Here is an 18,098-nt window from a genome sequence, read left to right as displayed (position 1 = left end):
TTTCAAGGTGACATTTTGTGGAGGGGGGGGGGGGGGAATTTCTAGCCACCCCATTATTCAGCAATATCAAACAGGGGTTAATTTGGACATTTCGGTGCTGTCTTCCTGGGAGAAATGACCTTTGATTGTTTATCGATGAATATTACAAAAAGCCATTTAACAAGCAATAAGAAATATGAATCGGGCTGCAGGGCAGACAGCTCAGCTAATGTTCGCGGGCTGGTGTCACGCTCCATCTCTCTCTGCCTGCTTTTAAATCCACAAACTCTCATTCCTCGCTAAATCTAAGGCTTACTCTTCGCAGCGCTTTGATTTCACTCTGGCTTTTGTGCAAATGTGCCGGCGAATTTCCGTGCCACGTTCCTGTGTCGCCGGAGCACTGGCGCCGAGCTGCTGTCACAAATCAGTGCATTTTAATTACAGGCAAATTAAGCGCGGCTGCTGACGAAGACAATATGGGGAACCTCTGGAGGCAGGAGATAAAGTGAGGTGCCAGCTGTCAGATACAGTGATGGCTGCCCATTATTACGGAACGGTCTGCCCATTATTTGTCTGCTGTATTCTTCTGGAATCTTAGACCATACAGGAGGAGAATCCATGCTTTATGCTTCATACTGGGTCTGGGCTTTCTGTTCAGACAGTAAAGTCATGCAGCAGTAGCTGACTGTTTTATTGCTGCCCCATCGATTTATAATATGATATTCTGAAATTTCCAGAGCTTGTCACCCCTACGGTCTGCAGTCTCCTGAATCTAATACAAGCTCAGGGTTGAATCAATCTTAACCCAGTAGGTTTAGCTGTTGGATTGATGTAATAGATGTTGACAGCAGGGAAAAATGGGTTTTGTTGTTTTTTTATTCATTTCATGTTGTATCTTGCTTTTTGACAATAGAGTGATGGCACCATGTAGACTACACGTGCTTTCGGATGCTTAAACAGCACACAGCTTACATAGAGTAAACTTCCTGTAGCTGATCTTGCTCTTGCAATCAGCCTTTCTGAGAGACTAGACCCCTGAGATTGTCCACTTATGGTGTGTTTGTTGAGTGGGAGTGTGTGAAACTGGGCGCTTTGAGGTCTTCTGGACCAGTTCCCTCCACCGCCTCTTTTTTGCAATGCCTTCTTGTTCCTAGTTCTGCATCATTCTCAGCAGCAGAGAGACTCACACCTGCCACTTCAGTTCACCTCTTACTGCCCCACCCTCTCATTTTCCTCAGCCAATCACATCAGTGCGATGCCGATGATCTCAGCACCTGCGGAGGAGAAGGGTGACCTCAGCAAACTTCTATAAAACCCCCAACAATGTCAATCCTGCCGCGTTTCCACCACCAGGGGGCTCTCAGCTTCAAACACTAACCTCAGGACAAGGGCCCAGCAATGCCCCAAACAAACCCCCCTTAAGTGGCCCTATTCCACTGTTTTGATTCAATAGCACGTTTGTCCTGGCAGCCCCCGCTCCCCTGAATGGCGGCAGTGGGGGTTGCTCCGTACTCACCTCTCCCAGTCCCCTGCGTGGATCTTCCAGGGAGCTAATGGGCATGCCATGCCTGTCAGAGTGTGAAGGCGGCCCTCCTTTGTGCCGTGCCCCACCCCCCGCCGTCAATGCAATGCTGCAAATGTCAGAGGCTATTGATTGGGAGCCGGGTGATAAAGACGGAACTCAGAGAGGCCGCCTTTGTACTGTCACGCCGAGGAGCCGGAATTCCAGCGCGGACTGAGTCCGGACCGCAGATACCACACTGCTCCGCTTTGTGCTGGATGCTTTTAATAAACTGTCAGTCAGAGTGGACAGGGAGCACCGTGAATCCTGGCCGTGCGTCATGCAGATACACGTTTCAGGACCATAAGTACAATGTAAAGAAAACAGGACGTCATCTTTTAATATTACAAAATGATATAGCAATTTTAATATCTGAACAGGTATTTCAGATTAAGTTTTTAAATGGAACATCAAACTTAAAATGATTTTAAAAATCTGTGATTAACTAAAGCTGTTGTATGAGTTGAATCTGGAGGTCAGTGTGCATGTGTGGGTCCTTCTCATAAACTCATTAACATCATCACTCTAATTTTAATTAGTCTGAACCTACAGAAGTACAACTTCATTGTCTAAACTGCCGATTTGGCAGGTTAATCAGACGTATTATATACTACCAGCTATATCTGTAAGCAACAAAAGCATTTAATCAAATACAGAGCTACAGAGATAAGGAAAAATTGCAAAACCAACAAAAACTGAGCTCTATATATATACAATATATATATATATAATTCAAATTAATTGTTTATTATGGGTTATATGCAAAAAAGTAGCAAGATTTAAAAATATAATTGGCTTCAGATGCAGGGTGCATCAGCCTCACGCCCTGTGCTGCCTGGGATGGGCTCCAGCCCCCCCCCCCCCACAATCCTGACCAAAATACGAGGTCAGGAGATGGATGAATGGATCAACTTAGACTGTAGAAAACAGCAAACTAAAGCAATAAAAGGAAAAACTGTAGTGCAAAGTGAGGAAAAACTGTGACATGTGCATGCTGGTCACATGTCTTCATCCTGTCATGAGGATTGATGCTGTGATGTTCGGTTATCAGCCAGACATTATTATTCTGGCAAAGTCTCCTTTGTTGCGATTGATTTTCATGACAGATACCTTTAAGTGATATATGGGAATATATAAATGGAATGAAACATTCACGATTACTTGAGCTCGATTGAACTTGAATTTTATTTATAGCCAAATTGTATTTGTCTGACGTCGAAACATCACAAGCACAGATGGTGATGTTTCCTCCAGTAATGATCAAATGCAGAAAACCTGGAAAGAGCTTAGGAAGGGATTTTACATTGTACTATAGGCTATAGACCATTACCACAAAAATGTAACATTTTCATTTCTTTGCCTTGACATCATTGCTTTGATTTCATGCAAAAGTCCTTCATTCTCTCGCTTAATGGAGCTCTCTGTTGTACATCGTGGACCATGTTCTCTCTCCCTCACACTTCTCACTTGGGAATGTCTCTGCCTAAGCATCAAACCTACACACTGAGCTTCTGGATCAAGCCTAGCCTGGACTCAATAATGCAACAAAGTCACCGACCAATCCCTGTTACAGGTCACCGGCCAGCAACGTGGAAAGCCAATCAGAAGCCAACAGTCAGCGCTCCTGCTTTGACACATGAGGTATGCCTGGCTATACTGGATGATCAGCCCCAGAGCAGGACCAAAGAATATTGGAATTATTTGTTTTCTTCCTCTAGTTCCCATGTGGCTCCTTTACCCTTTTAAAAATGTTAAAATCCTGCTTGTTTTTAGCCTGCCAGTAATCTGTTACACTCTCATTAATGTCAGCTGCCACTGTAGCCCATCTGTAACTCTGATGTTGCATCCCGAGTAAAACCACGTTGGAAAGAACCTAAAGGAAACACTGAAATGAACCGAACTGAACTGTAACCTTCAGAAGAGAATACATGGTGCGTCGGTCAATATGGCTGCTGTTTGAAAGAGAGCGGAGTGAAGCGAATGAGCATGACTGGGGGAACAGCGAGGTCCTCTGGGCTGTAGACGGCCATGGCTCTAGGATGGCAGGCATGGAGGTTTCATTAGAGAAAACGGAATATGAAAGACAGCGGAGCGATAAAACCACGCGGCTTTCCATGTGCTTTGCCTGACTGCGATCCAATTAGCTGGCTGTTTGAAACTAGCAGAAAACCCATTAGGAGTCAATTAAGCGGAAACGTGGCACAGAAAATTAATAGGTGGGCCATTGTTACATTTATCGGTTGACCTTTACAAAAAAAGCAATGTTTCTCTTTAATTCCAGCTCTGCTAGCAATCCTCCCTTTAAAGGGACTTTAGCTGCTGTTTTGATGATTTTGGTTTCGAGTTGTAACATTCAGACCCGAGTGACACAATATCATCTTCAAATAGCCACATGGAAAGTCTTTTACAGCAATCTGAGGGGTTTATTACAGAGTGTTTCAGGACCATTGTTCAAATAGGTGGACTCGTTTTATAGCTCTCATCTTAATAGGATTTCCAGAGCTTTTGATATAGAAATGCATGTCCTGTTTTAAATGAATTTTTTGAGCTTTAGTATTAAATGAAATACCACAAGCTTTCAGCATGCAAAAAAATATACAGTCCCTGCTCTGAGTGAATTCTTAGATTTGATGTTGGAGTGAAGACATAAAACACACTAAGACGGAGAAGATGGGTGGAGCAGTTTGAGCTGGAGTCTGGAATGAGCAGAAGAGCAGGAGGACAACACAAGGTGCGGCCAGGCCTGGCCCGGTCTGGGTGTCAGGCCGGCTCTCGTGTCGCGCCATCTGCCGCCAAAGGAGCAGGAGTGGCTGGCTGAGGAAGAGTGTCGATCGCTAAGCCTGCAGAATCTTCTGGATGATTCAGAGAGGCTGGAGAGCATAGGGGTAGGTCTGTGTCCTTGCAAAACTCAGTATTTCATCACAGCATCACGGAAGGCAAACTAACCAGGGGCGGAAATGTAAAAAATGAAACAAAATATGATATAAACAATATTTATATGCAGGATGGTCAGCTCAGCCCGGACACAGAACCACATGGCCCAAGGGAATCTCAAAAAAGGGCCTCTATTTGTGATCTTTCCCCAGCATCCCGCGGATCAAGGAGCTGGGGTTTGATATAAACCTCAGCGCTGCGACTCACGTTGCCGGTCCCGGTGGCGCAGCCTCGAGAAGGACGAGTGCGCGTCTCCGATTAGGGTCTCGCGGCTCTGTTTCCAGCTCACGCCGCCGCCAGCGCCGCTCAGCCAGCAGCCCCAAAGGCTCGGGCGAGCTGAAGCGGGTCATTGTGCACGACAGCTGGCCGCCTTTTCCTGCTGCCAGCTGCCTGTAACGTTAGCTGTACCAGCTGTGTCCCAGCCAGCAATCAGAGCAGCCGTGAGGACCCCATTTGGCTGCCCGCCTCAGTGCCTGCTGCTTATGTTGCAAAAAATATGCATAAATATAATATACTAAATAGATTTTTTTTTTAAATCTATATGTAGCTTTTTTTCCAGGAGCATAACTGTATCTTCTGTGATGAGATTCAGTTGTATGCTTTATGCACTTCTTTTTATTTATTCAAAACTTAAATTCCAGTTTCTTTGGTTTTTAATATGAAGCTATTCACCAGGGGTGAGTCTATCCAGGATTTTACCCTAAGTAGGGGCTCAACCCCCTGAGGAAATATGGGACCAAACAGGGTCCCATTCACTCCAAACAGAATAAAAGTTACCAAACAGAATTAATGTTTTTTTTAATAAATTAGCAAGGCAGACCAGCACCTTAAACTAAGACAGCTTGCCTTCACACAAAGACGGGCACAGTGATCCATATACGAGTACTTTTGAAATAATCTGATGTAAATTCGGTTGGAAGTAATTAGCATAAAATACATTATTTTAACAATTATCATTGTATTAGCATATCATTTAACTGCTGAAATCCATATGACTCCCCTGGGAATGTTACTTTTCAATACTCCTCACCTGAAGCCCGGGCCGTCAACTGCTACGGTAATTTAAATTCCGTTAATGACTGATTTACAAAACACTTTTTTTTTCCCCACAGTAATTTGCTCCTGCCTGAGAAGCACAGAAGATTCTAATCAACATTAAATACGTTAAATGTATCAAGCTGTACTAAAAACACGGGCCGCTTTGTGTCTGTTGAATGAAGAAGCCATTTTCCCGTGCGTGAGTATGGTCTACGCCTCCACGCCGCTCTCCAGCCGCTCATCTCCTTTTCTGCTGTTTGCAGGTTGCCTCTAAGGAGTTTCAAATCAATTTCTGACTACAGATTTGCGGCATATTTAATAATGGATGCTGGGGGGGGGGCGTCTGGACTTGCTTGCAGGGAAGCTGAGACATATCACTGAATTATGTCTGGTTACATCACATTTAAATAGGTCATAAGGTGTCAGGTGGGTTGCCATGGTGTCTTTTGCCTTCAGAATTTTTTTCCCCTCAGTAGCCAATCACAACCCAGCAGGTAATTATTCTTCAGTGCTCGCACCACCAAAAGTAAACATAGACTTGTGACAGGTACAGCGTTGCATGTAAACATTCCCTCCGTGTTACTAAATCGGCATGTTTTTCTCACCGACGCATTATTATAACAAGCATAGCTGTCAGTCCTTTGTGTCACGGTGTGATTGATGGCCAGTGAGAGTTGGGACGATGACCGTCGTCATGGCCGCACGGCCTGCTGGGAAGTGCCAAAGTGGCCATTTGACGGTAATTAGTGGTGAGAAAAAGGGGCGGGGGGGGGGGGGGGGGGGCAGGGGGAGGGGAGTTTGTCTCTACTTCAGCCCCCCTCCCAGGGCAGCTCTGAGAGGACCGTGGGGATCAATAGCCTGATATTCTGCCTACCCCAAAACCCTGCCGGTCTCTGGGGGAGGGGGGGGCACACAGAGACAGCAGCTGTCCATCATTAATCTATTATTCATCCTCAATTCATTTGAAGATCGAAAAAAATGGATTGTATTTTCCTTTTTTACTGTGGGGGGGAGGGCGCTGCAGTGACTCCATGTTTATTCTCGTAAAAAGATGAACCCCCAAAGACTGATGTGATTAATCAAAGGCTTCCCAGCCTCAAAGAAACCTGTCTGAGATATTTTAATACTAGCATGCCAAAGGATAATGCATTCATCAATTCCTTAAGAACTGTATTCCCAAATGATAATAACGTTATTTTTTCTACCTCTGAGACATACACATCCAAAATGTTTTAGACGTTGGAAATTCTAAATGTCGTTTTTTTTTTTTCCGCTGTTACTATGTTTATTAAGTTCCAGACACGTCATGATGAGACTTTGAAATGATCACAAGCCAGTGTAGAGACTTGCCTACTTTAAACAGCTGGTAGAGTGATCTGCAGGTTTTGATGCCATTGGAGTGAAAAGCGCAGCACGTGAGATGAATCATTCGCTGCACAAATATCTTTTTTTCACTCTACTTCTGTTGAGGTCTCAGCTAAGCCTGAGCACTGAGCAAGTGTATGTCTGAGGGAATATCGGAATGTCTTTTTGAAATATTCTTGCCGTGGGAGGCAAGGTGGGGTCACTCAGACTGATCCCAGGCCTGCCGTGGCCGCTCGCCGGACGCCTGAGTGTGTCACACCTGCTGGGGGGTCGGATCAGCGCGGCGTGTCTACCTGGCGGCCCCGCAGAGCGAGCAGGAGCAAAGGAGGCAGACGGACCGGGAGTGACGACGGAATGCTATCGCTGCTAATTGCCAGGATTTACTGGACCTAACGATCAGTCATGGTGCCCCAGAAGCGGAGGCTGATTAATGGACCGTTCACCTCGCCGCCACCTTTCCCAGCATCAGAGCCCAGCAATTTCCTGGAAAAGCGTCAGCCTGTCACACTGCACTTTCTCTGTTCCACCCGCCCACCCAGACACATTCACCCTCACACTGACTGGATGAACCCCCACCTTTGCAATCAACTCTACATTCTGACTAGAGGTAGAATTAACCCCTTCACACAACATCTAAAGGTAATGATACACTGGGCAACACAATGTTGCTGCCAACCAGGTGAGACAAAGGACATCTGGATGACCGCGAAAAGTTGCCCATTGGCCACTTAAAGTTTTTCAAATAGAAATTTGTTGCCCAATATCAATGGGAAAGTGCCTGAGCAACATTAGTCAGCAACGCTGCTCAAAATGTTGCCCTCTGAATCATCACCTTTACTCACAATAACCTTTATCAAGCTGGTGACCTGCATAGAACTAAGAAATAATCACATTTTTTCATGCCACCTGCATTCTGGTATCGCCTGAGACAGAACAACACGGTGAATAAAATGAGCGAATCCGGTGACTCCCCGATGAGCCCCGAGGGATAAGCAGGCACAGGGATTTGCCGGGAATACCGAATGTATTTTGCATGCTGAAATAACACAGGCTGGTCCAACACAGCCTGAACGCTTGGGAACAAATGTGTGCTTGATTTCGACATGTACTGTATTATAGTGGTCAGGTACTAAGCAGAACAGGCAGACAGATATCGCCAGACAGGTCACGTGCCTAGCGGGGGGGGGGGGGGGGGGGGGGCAACAGCAGGCGGTTCTGCATCACACTTCAAGCCCCTTAAGCTCATATGCTCAAATAAAGGAAGCAGTTTTGCTTCATCTGAAGCTACTTTCAAATTCCACGTATTGCACAGCTGGGTATTTTACTTGAGAAATCCTTTCAAACGTATCACTGAATGCTGCGGCAGAACCCATTGTGGGACTTCAACAAGCACACTTCAGGTGATGGGTTCCTTAAAGGCTATAAGAATCTGTTGGCTAACATTTTAGCTATTTTATTAATAATGAGAAATTGATTCAAAGATCATACACATGGATTAGTTAGCATGAGATTAGCATTGATAGCATAACAACATGAGTTCATGCTGCTGTAGTGATTTTACAGTTAGCTGAGGAAACTTCAGTTACATCCAGAATCCATATGTTTATAGCTCAATAACTTTCACGCATGTAACCTTAAAACAGTCACCAGTTTATCTGAACATCTGGGGAAATCGGAGCCCAGAGTAGCCGGTGGAAACTCGCATGAGTGAAGGTAGGGCAGATTCAGACATGTGAGGCAACAGTGATATACCCAGTGAGTCATCGCATTGCCCAAAATGCAGACGTGCTGAGGATTGATTTGGAAATGTAAACAGAATTCAAGCTGGGATAGCGAGGCAGCAGTTATCCCGGCGGAGCGATCGATAACGCGATGACCCACGGCATCAAACGTGAGGATGAGAGGCCATCCAAGATCACCAGAACCTGTTCAACTTCTGAATGAGTGTCAGACGCTAAAATGAATGCTATGTTGGCTACACTTTTACATTCGAGCAGGGGGCGTAGAGACTTGGGGGATGTTTAATTTGGATTCATTCATTCAACCCGCCCAATAAATAGCCCGTTGTACAGTATTTAAATATTAAGTTCTGTCCAGAGATGAAGATTTCTAGCCCAGAAAGTACAAATCCAGACTAAGATTTTGTTTCCACCAGCCAGTTGAGTATAAAGCATCTCAGTACTCAGCTGGTTGGGTGAAAAAAAATCTTGGTCTGGATTTGTACTGTTGGGATCTAATCTTTCCACCTCTGGTTATTTCCTCCTGCCAAAATCAAACTCTCTCCTACGCTGCAGCATTTGGGTACTTCTTGAATTTTATAGGTATTCTATTCACATTATTCAGGAACATTTTTTACATTGGGCAGATACATTTATCCAAAGGGATTTACATTTTTGGGAAAGCAGGGTGCAGATGGTCCCTGGGTTTTGCCCAAGGATGACATCACTCTACCAGCCCAGGACTGGAAATAGCAACCTTCCAATTAGCGGCACAGCATGCAAACAGGTGAGACACCCACTGGCCAAGGAGCACAGCCTCTCATATATTATGTAACACTGTAATTGATTATGAATCAGCTGCCAGTTATTAATTCTACTCATTTGCATATTTTATATTTGCTGTTTTACCAGGCTTTGAATAAAAAGCTGCCTCTCGCTTGGAATGCCCGTGAAGAGCTTGTTTCCTTTTCAGCAGAACCCAACAAAGCGTTCCAGTTCCACGGTGTTTCTATTATCAAACCGTAATATTATCCTCCATAGTGCCTAATTGTTTGAGTAATTGTTGGCTAAATGACATGAAGTCACATAATCCTGCGGCAGGAGCGGGAGCACGGCCAGTGCTGCGAGCCCTGTGTCAGGTAGCACCTCCCCGACCTTATTATGGTGTGCTCACCTGCCCTGTGCTAACGCAGTCGGGACCCTGTACCATCATTCGCAGAAAGCTCTCCTTTTGCAAACCGGATGATGGAAGAGTCCTTTATCCCGACTGTAACTGCCAAACTCTCTCGTCGACCTGCAAAGGCCCCAGCCGGGAAACAAGTGGTACTTTTTCCCACAATCCCCTGCTGTGGGCGCTTCCTCCAGTTGTCCGCTTTCCCCTGGTTACTCTGACAGCCTTTCTGTGCCCAGGGCCGGTGGGTGGGTGGGTGGGGGGGTAGGAGTTCTGCTGTGACTTTGCCTCTTTTTAAACTCCGCCGCCTCTGAGTGACAGGCCTGCACTCTCGCTGAGCCGCAAAGGCAGCCAGAGCTTTGGCTCATGCTGTGCTCCACGCATTAATTAAGCCACACAGCTGTGACACATTCCTTTGAATGCACATTGTTTTGCATTTAGACCCAAAATGAAGGAATCTGCCTTTTTTCCCATAATGGTTACAATACGCATTGCTCAGTAATGCAGCCTTCCATAGCGAGAGAAACGGCAGCTTCAGGAACTGTGTGCATGGTTTAGATTAATTACACCCTTACATGTGACTAGGACTCACATTTTAATAATGACATCATTTATACTTCAGACATGCATCTATCAATCCTCCCCATATCTAGGACAGGATGATTAGGGGCTTGGAGTCTGTTTCAGGTACCACCGGGTAACGAGGCAGGGGACAGCCGGGGTAGGATGCCAGTCCGTCACAGGGCAGACACATGTACTATCGTGTTACGGTTCACTGAACATGTGGGAGGAAACCAGGGGATTCACCGAAAACACACACAGCATGGGGAGGGCAAATACACCCCACAGCACGTGGGGGTGGGCAGTGGTGTGCCTGGACACTCTGGGCCCCCTATCAAAATGTCTCTTCCCCCCTCTCCCCCACCCCATCCAGTTTTATGTATAACTTTACATATTCATGGGTCCCTATCAAGCGCTGGGCCCCCTGAATCTGCCCGGGAATCCACGCCCCTCTGGCGCTGCTGGGGATGGGTATGAACACCCCCCCTCCTCATGTCCTTATGGTGAAGCCGGGGAGTCACACGTACAACCACTGCAGTGTTATAATAATGACAAACTACAGCTTCCATGGAACCGCTGAGGTGCAGTAGGGGCGGGGAGGCTGTCCCACCATGAGGAGCACAGGGCTACATGCAGACCTCCAGCTGAGATCAGGATGAAGAACATAATGATGTGCTGGCAGTGAATAGGAACAGAAATGTTCTTTACAGGTACATGCATTGTTAATGGCAGTGAGATCAAGGCTATGGCAAGTCAATATCTTACCCATGAATTGTGATTAAAAACGGCGGCCCAGCGGCAAGCAGTGCCGCCTCACGCCTAGCTCTCTGTGGGCTGGTCTCTGCCCTGCTGTTTCACTGGAATTTGCATGTAATCCTTCTTGTGCAGGTCTTCTCCAGGTGCCTTGCTTTCCCCACACAGACCAAAGACAAGTTTCTAGGTGATCCCATGTCACTAACTTGCCCATAGGCTGTGAGTGTGCTTTGTGATAGACTGGCATCCCTTCCAGAGTGTCTCCTGCCCTGCGCCCTGTGTTGTGTGGAACAGACTTCAGGTACTGGAAACAGGGCCATGAAATATGAGCAAAGTGGTTTATTCATACATACAGACGCTCCTCTACTTACGAACCTTCGACTTACGAACTTTCAGACATACGAACGAAGAGGACTGAACGTCCAAGATGTGTTCATTGGGTTCCCGTTTCCTGTCCGCAACATCAATTTTTTTTCCTGCGCGCCAATTCCGCCAAGCGGCGCAGCGTGCGTACTCCCAGCATCCTAGTTCTTTGTACTTGCGTATACCCTTAAAATGATGTTGAACTTACGAACATTTCAAATTATGAACGGCCGTTCGGAACATTTCTCGTTCGCAAGTAGAGAAGCGTCTGCATATGCATGGTATTAAGGTATAATCATTACTCCATTTTATAGATGAAAGTATGAGTAAATAGATATATAGACTACCATTTAAAAAGGACATAGCTTTATTACTGTTCTCTTATTTTATCTGCTGCTCTTTTTTCATTCTTATCGTATTCACTTTGCAGCAATGTGAACTGATCGTTGCTAATGCTTGTTGTCTATCATTCTTAGATTAACAACAAAATTTAATGATGCTTCAGCAAGTCCAATGCATCAAGCTGCTACTCACCTAGCTACTCAAATTATCTCCACATGGCACTTTGGATAAAAGTGCTTCAATCCAGACAAAACAAAATGCCCATTTATTCTAAGTACGTAAAGAGAGTCCTGTTACTCCTCTTCAGAGGTTGATAGTTCAGGTGCCGAAGGTAAAAATCCAGACCAAGATTTTGTTTTAACCAACCAATTGAGTATGAGTAGTCATGTTCACCAAGTACTAAACTGGTTGGTTGAAACAAAATCTTGGTCTGGATTTTCTACTTTTTGGACCTGAACCTGCCACTGCTGCTCTTCTTCATAAAGTGTCTGGAGAAGCAAGGGGCCACATCACAATGATCCTAATGATGTGACGGCATCTAGTGGGTCCCAGGACTCAAAACTCCCCCGAAAGACTGAACGTCCAGCCTCCCTTTGAGCATAGAGATCTCATCTCCGGGTACACCGCCGCACGCCCGTCTGTTAATATCCGCAGTTACCCTATAACTGCACCATCCTGCAGGTCCCCAGAGAGCAGATTACCATCTGAAGAGCGTCATGTGCCCAGCGGCGGATGAATCACCCGTCGGCGCTGTCTCGCGGCCAGGGGCGTGCTCAGTGCCGTATTGTCGATTCTCTTTATTGGAAACATTGATACTCAGGCAGCATATATATCACTGTACATATATAGCACTCTGACCTGCCAAACGGGGACATTAGCTAAGCCTATAAGCCAAGCCTTGGGGTGGCAATGAGAGCAGCCATTTCCATCCAACGGCATCACATTGAAAACAAATCAAACAATACAGGAGGGAATTCTGTTTTATTCTGTTTTTCACATTACATGACACCTTCCGATGACATACATTCTGGGACCTTTTGATCCTCGATCAGCTTTCTCCATCATTTATATTCTCTGTCCTTCGTAGCGGAGCTGTAAATAAAAATATTTTATATCCCTGCTGTAACTACAGCGAGGATTTCTGGGCACTGCAAGCTGAGCTAGCAAATGTAATCCTGCATTTTTTTATGAATATAAACTACAAATCTTTCATGGACCTACTCCCCAAAACAGCAATAAAAAGCAGATATTATGCATAAATCTGTGACGAGTGTCAGAATCCAAGAGAATAGAAGTATGTATTGTAATCAAAATAAATTCTTTACATGTCGCTGTTTATACATGCAATGGCAATTTTTAAATATTCTATCTGCAATAATATGTCTGGGAATAGAAACCATTATAATCGTGGGTTGGGTGGGAAAACGGCTTGATATTAAGACTAAAAAGTTTGTTGAGAGGTTCAGACTCCAGTCGTTTTGAGGTAGGGAGATGCTTCACTGAAGCACTTTCTTTTGCCTGGAACCGTGAGAGTGAAGCATAAAATAATTCAGCTGAAGAATCTCCAGCGATGAGGTGGGGCAGGGCAGATAAAGACTGTACCATGTTCCATCTCTGACACATATTAAATGATCCATAAAAGTCCATTTTTGGAACCAGCTGTGCAGTGCAAAGTAATCCTGCACCATCCTGAGCCAGTAAACCAAGAGAGAAAAGGCAGAATAATAATTATTGGGTTTTTAATTGCCAGTAGAATCATCCACCAGTCCGTCTTCCATATTGCACATTCAACACAGCCAGTATGGTGCTTACTGGTGTGCAATGCCCAATATAATTACATCAATTTGCATCTGCTAAGCTGATGGGCAATAACATAATAGTATCACATAAAAACCCAAAATACATCGTTTAAGACCAAAATAAACCATTTCATTAGAGACATTTTCCTCCAGTAGTAGCACTATAATTATCGCTGAACTTCATTGCTCATAAAATGACCGGGGAAGTCGATGTCATATTTCACTGAATAAATGCTCCCTGCATTTCCATGAGCACTTTCGCGGTGCAGGATCGTGGCAGAGGGAATAAGGCGGGGTCCACGGGCTGCACTGGGCTGACACACGTATATTATGGGCAATTTGGGGACTCATTCGGCTAATTGCAACTAATTCAGCTAATTGCATGTTTTTGGATTGTAGGGGGAAAGTGGATTACCCAGAGAAAGCAGACAAACAGCGGGAGGACATGCAGAGTGCACAGACACACAGGTGCGAAGCAGCCCTGCAGTTGTGAGGCCACAGTGCCCCCCCCCCCACACCCAAAAGCCAGCAGTAATACAGCCCTTTGCTCCTGGTTGATGTGCTACTGGTGCAGATCTCCACACTGAGCATGTGCCTCGCCCCCCTGTGCTGGGGAGTTCCGGATCACCTTGGCCCCCGCTCCCCTCGCTTTTGAAAGCCAGGAGAATAGCGGGAATCCCTCTTTTCAACCCAAATGCAGAAGCAGCCAGTGCAAAAGCGCCATTCTCATGGTGGTCCCTCCCCAGTGAAACCAGGGGGGGCTTCACAGCGGTTGGACCAGCTCCTCATTAACCCGGCCCAGACCGAGGACCAAAAGCCTGTTTGACCTTCTTCAGCAAGGCCAGAAAATGCATATTAATGCGGTAATTACCTCTCTCCCCCTCCCCTGCGCCTCCCCCTGACCGTGCCCCGCTTTGTAGAGCTGTGAGGAACCTCCCCCACTCTCTGAAGGTCCTCCTTTTTCAAGTGGGACGCCTCATTGTGCTACGTTTGCGTGTCGCTTTTGTGTGTCGCCAAGAAGGAGCTGCCGGACCCAGAATAATGAGTGGGTAATGAATGCGTCTATGGCCGGCTTTGTGGCTGTTTTCTGCTGTGGGATTAACACTCCCATTCCTCTGGGTCCAGGAAGGCCATGCAATTCCTTTTTTCCTTTTATTTTTTAACATTCTTTCACTGTGCTGTGAGCTATTCCTAATTTGAAAAAAAAAAAACCTTAACCAAAGGCAAAGTGTACAGCTGACCTGCTGAATGTACAAAACCTGTAGCAAACCAACTACATCACACACTGCATTACATTCACAGACATTTAATAATGGTTAGTTTGTTACAAATAAGATATTTGTGCTTGTCATCCAGTCACACTCCATATTGGTTAGTTCTTGTGATTATATCTTTAAAATATTACTTTTTATTCAGTACAATTACCTATCATTTTCTGTGGTAAAAATGAAAATATCTACAAAAACATTTTATAACCTTCAACACTGGAATTGAAAAGCAGCTTATACAAAAATGAATGAATGAATGAATGAATCAAGGTCCTTCTGTGATCATCTACACATTTTTTAGGATTTAATTCCTATAAAATATAAAAGTTTAAATGTTATTAGTACGGTCCCCTCGCACCTCTGGGACCAGGGTTCGAGTCTCCAACATGGCTCCATGTGTGTGGGGTTTGCATGTTCTCCCCGTGTCATTCAGGGGTTTCCTGCAGGTTCTCCAGTCTCCCCCCCCCCTGCCCCCACAGTCCAAAAACATGCTGAGTTGAACTGGAGTTGGCAAATTGCCGGTAGGTGTGAGTGTGCCCTGCGATGGGTTGGTGCCTCATCCTGGGTTATTCCCTGCTTCGCGGCCATAGCTTCCGGAATAGGCTCCGGACCCCCACAACTCTGCATACATCAGGCAGGTATGGAAACAGGGGAATGAATGAATAGTTTGTAATGACGGGTTTTAAGCTTCAGGTTTGCTGAAGGCCGTGAGGAAGGACGGCTTGCAGTGACCGTGTGTTAACATTCGATCAGAAGAGGGCCGCTCACTGTGCACCATTATATAAGCCAATAAGCACAAAACCGTAACTGCGTTTAAAGCCAGAAAGTGCAGGACAGAGCCAGTGTGACACCAACATGACGGACTGGACCATGTTCCTCTGCAGAAATAACTCAAAGATTAACAAATATACAAAAGATGTAAAATATAACTCATCCATGTAACATCCTGTATGGGATACCAGTCAAATGATCATATATGCAAAGATTTCACTCTCATTTCGTGATAGGGAACCAGTTGCAAATCCAGTCTTTTAATGGCTAAGATAACCTACCAGAATACTGGTCTCAATGGTGTCATACTAAAAAAGTTATTGACATTATTAGTTCTAAAGTTAATCCAGAAAAAATGCAAAAATCCAAACTTTTCCCTAAAAATCCCAAACGAAATGAAGCAGCAAAGCTGTTTTTCTCCAGTACACCGACCCCCCCCCCCCGCCATTTCAGCCAGCGATTCATCACGTGCCACGAAAGCAGGTTCTGTAGGTGACCCGCGCTGACCTGCTCTGACCCACGCTCAAGTGACCCCTGCTGACTGTTTGTCCCGCAATTTGTTCTGCAGAGTCTGGAGCTGCTGTGAGGCACTAATGCAGCCCTGAGTGTGTGACTGACACGCAGCCCGAGACCAGTGAAGTGGGACTTCACCCTGGGAATCACTGCTTCACCCCTGATTTTGGTTGTACAGTATTTTACATCTAGCTGTACAATTACACTGCAAATCTTTCCTATCAATCATTAACTGTCTTGTATTTAGCAATTATAAAATCTGGTTAGGAAAGATTAACTTTTCCCGTGTCACTTACATTTCTAAGACTTGTTTACCTGTTTCTGTCACTGTCTTTTCAGATTCTCTAACCCTGCAACCTTGTACGTGTTTCTGTGCCTTTAATGGAACCTCCAAGCACTATTTTATGTACCGTATCTACTTATAAGTCTCGCTTACAGAGGTTAGCATTCAAAATAGCGTGTAACCATAAGTGGCATTCTTATACCCACAGAGGAAGTTCTTAAACTTATAATTAAAAGTCTTTTTAAATTCTTAAATTTCTTCATGTGCAGTAATGTCTGAAAGTGTGTTAAAAAAATAGTTAAAAAGTAATTAAAAATATATTTTAAAATGTATTTTATAAAGATGATACGTTGTATATTACTGAAATTTAGTGTGACATATTATTGTAATATTGAATTTAATGCTGACCTGTTATATTAACTGATGAATGAAAAATGCCCTTTAAAACAGCAAACAGTCCTTTGATTTTTTTAAGGTCACACTAATTAATTGTATTGCTATATTCTCTGAGGATTCTGTGTCGTTCTGATGTGATTAAGCTACACGGATGATAGGAGGGAAATGAACATGCAGTGGTTTGCTGCCTCCACCCAGCTGAACGGCCAGCTTCCCTGTCCATCTCTACACGCGTGTGACCTTGTGTGTGACCTTGTGTGTGACCTTTCACCCGCTCAACACTATAAATGAAGAACAGGGTCATTCCCAGGCCCAGAGCGTTTAACTGGAGGTCACATGACTGGCCGCGGGAAGCTCACAGATGTTGCGAAGTGAACAGAGGCCTGGTTGAACACCCTCCACCCCCCCCCCCCCCCACCACCCACTTCCTGTGAAAGGAGTCCCAGCAGCTGGTGGACAGATACATCTGTGCAGACAGCAGACATCTTCTCCCCTTTAGGGTGAGGTCATGCACGTTGCCATGCTCCAGATTCTTCTTGATTAGGTCCTTATTTTTCATAATCATAATCACAACAGATCGCTATGCAGCTTGGATCAGCGATAGGATTTCCATTGATTTATAGGCGCGCATTTATTTGAAGCTGCAAATTTATCAGTGTGAATGACCTTTTATTATTATAACCAATATTAGCTTTCATCCTCCTTCTGCAATGACCTTCAGCTGGGAGTCTTTTGTCTTCTGGGCCAGTGATTCAGAGCTGTACAGCTTCCAAGGTATCACCGGTTATACGTTCTAGTCCTTCGCATGAGTGAGTAAACAGGAACAGATTCAGCTCACACAAAGGACTCCCTGACCCAGCAATCTCGCAAAACGTGTCTTCCTTTCTCTAGTGCTACAATCATGCTATTTTAACTCACCATGTAAGGACGCTGATCTTATGTACGGGCTTACAGCAGAGGGGGGACTGCCCTGAACAGGAAGGGCACTTAGCAGTGAGCCTCTGAGTGAGCTATTCTTCTCGGGCTGCAGATTAACTCCTGACCAATTGAGCAACCGCAGCCCAGTTCCTTCCAGTGAATATACATAGTTTAAAACACAAGTGAGGAGGGCTGAGATCAAACATGGGGTGAGGAGGGAACAATGGCTGACGGGGAGGTGCTGGGGTTAATTTAGCAGATCTGACAGGTTTTTTCCTGTGCTTGCTTTTGGCGGCGTGAGGTTTGGAGCGGAAGGAGCCGGCCTGCGGGGCCGAGGGTCACACCTGCTCTTTAGGCCACAGTGT

General features: G+C 45.3%; 3 long non-coding RNA genes across 3 annotated transcripts in view; 2 read left to right on the top strand and 1 right to left on the bottom strand.

The window, feature by feature from the left end:
• The window catches only part of LOC140578208 (uncharacterized), a 49,411-nt gene extending 48,117 nt beyond the window's left edge, over positions 1–1,294 (top strand). Inside the window, exon 3 of the long non-coding RNA XR_011982297.1 lies at positions 1,218–1,294. This is a non-coding gene — a long non-coding RNA (uncharacterized lncRNA). The remainder of the gene's footprint in view (positions 1–1,217) is intronic.
• A 1,413-nt stretch (positions 1,295–2,707) lies between these two features.
• LOC111845748 (uncharacterized) lies at positions 2,708–4,811 on the bottom strand. Its single transcript, XR_002838713.2, has 2 exons — positions 4,682–4,811; positions 2,708–4,481 (listed from the first exon to the last, which is right to left on the bottom strand). It is a non-coding gene; the product is annotated as an uncharacterized lncRNA (long non-coding RNA).
• A 5,246-nt stretch (positions 4,812–10,057) lies between these two features.
• Positions 10,058–16,697, top strand: LOC111845749 (uncharacterized). The gene is made up of 3 exons (XR_002838714.2): positions 10,058–14,052; positions 14,285–14,447; positions 16,192–16,697. It is a non-coding gene; the product is annotated as an uncharacterized lncRNA (long non-coding RNA).
• The last annotated feature ends 1,401 nt before the right edge of the window (positions 16,698–18,098 follow it).

This window comes from Paramormyrops kingsleyae, chromosome 13, assembly GCF_048594095.1.
Source record: "Paramormyrops kingsleyae isolate MSU_618 chromosome 13, PKINGS_0.4, whole genome shotgun sequence".
NCBI classification, from domain to species: Eukaryota; Metazoa; Chordata; class Actinopteri; order Osteoglossiformes; family Mormyridae; genus Paramormyrops; species Paramormyrops kingsleyae.
The sequence above is the reverse complement of the archived record's forward strand: the minus strand, read 5'-3'. Positions and strand labels throughout refer to the sequence as shown.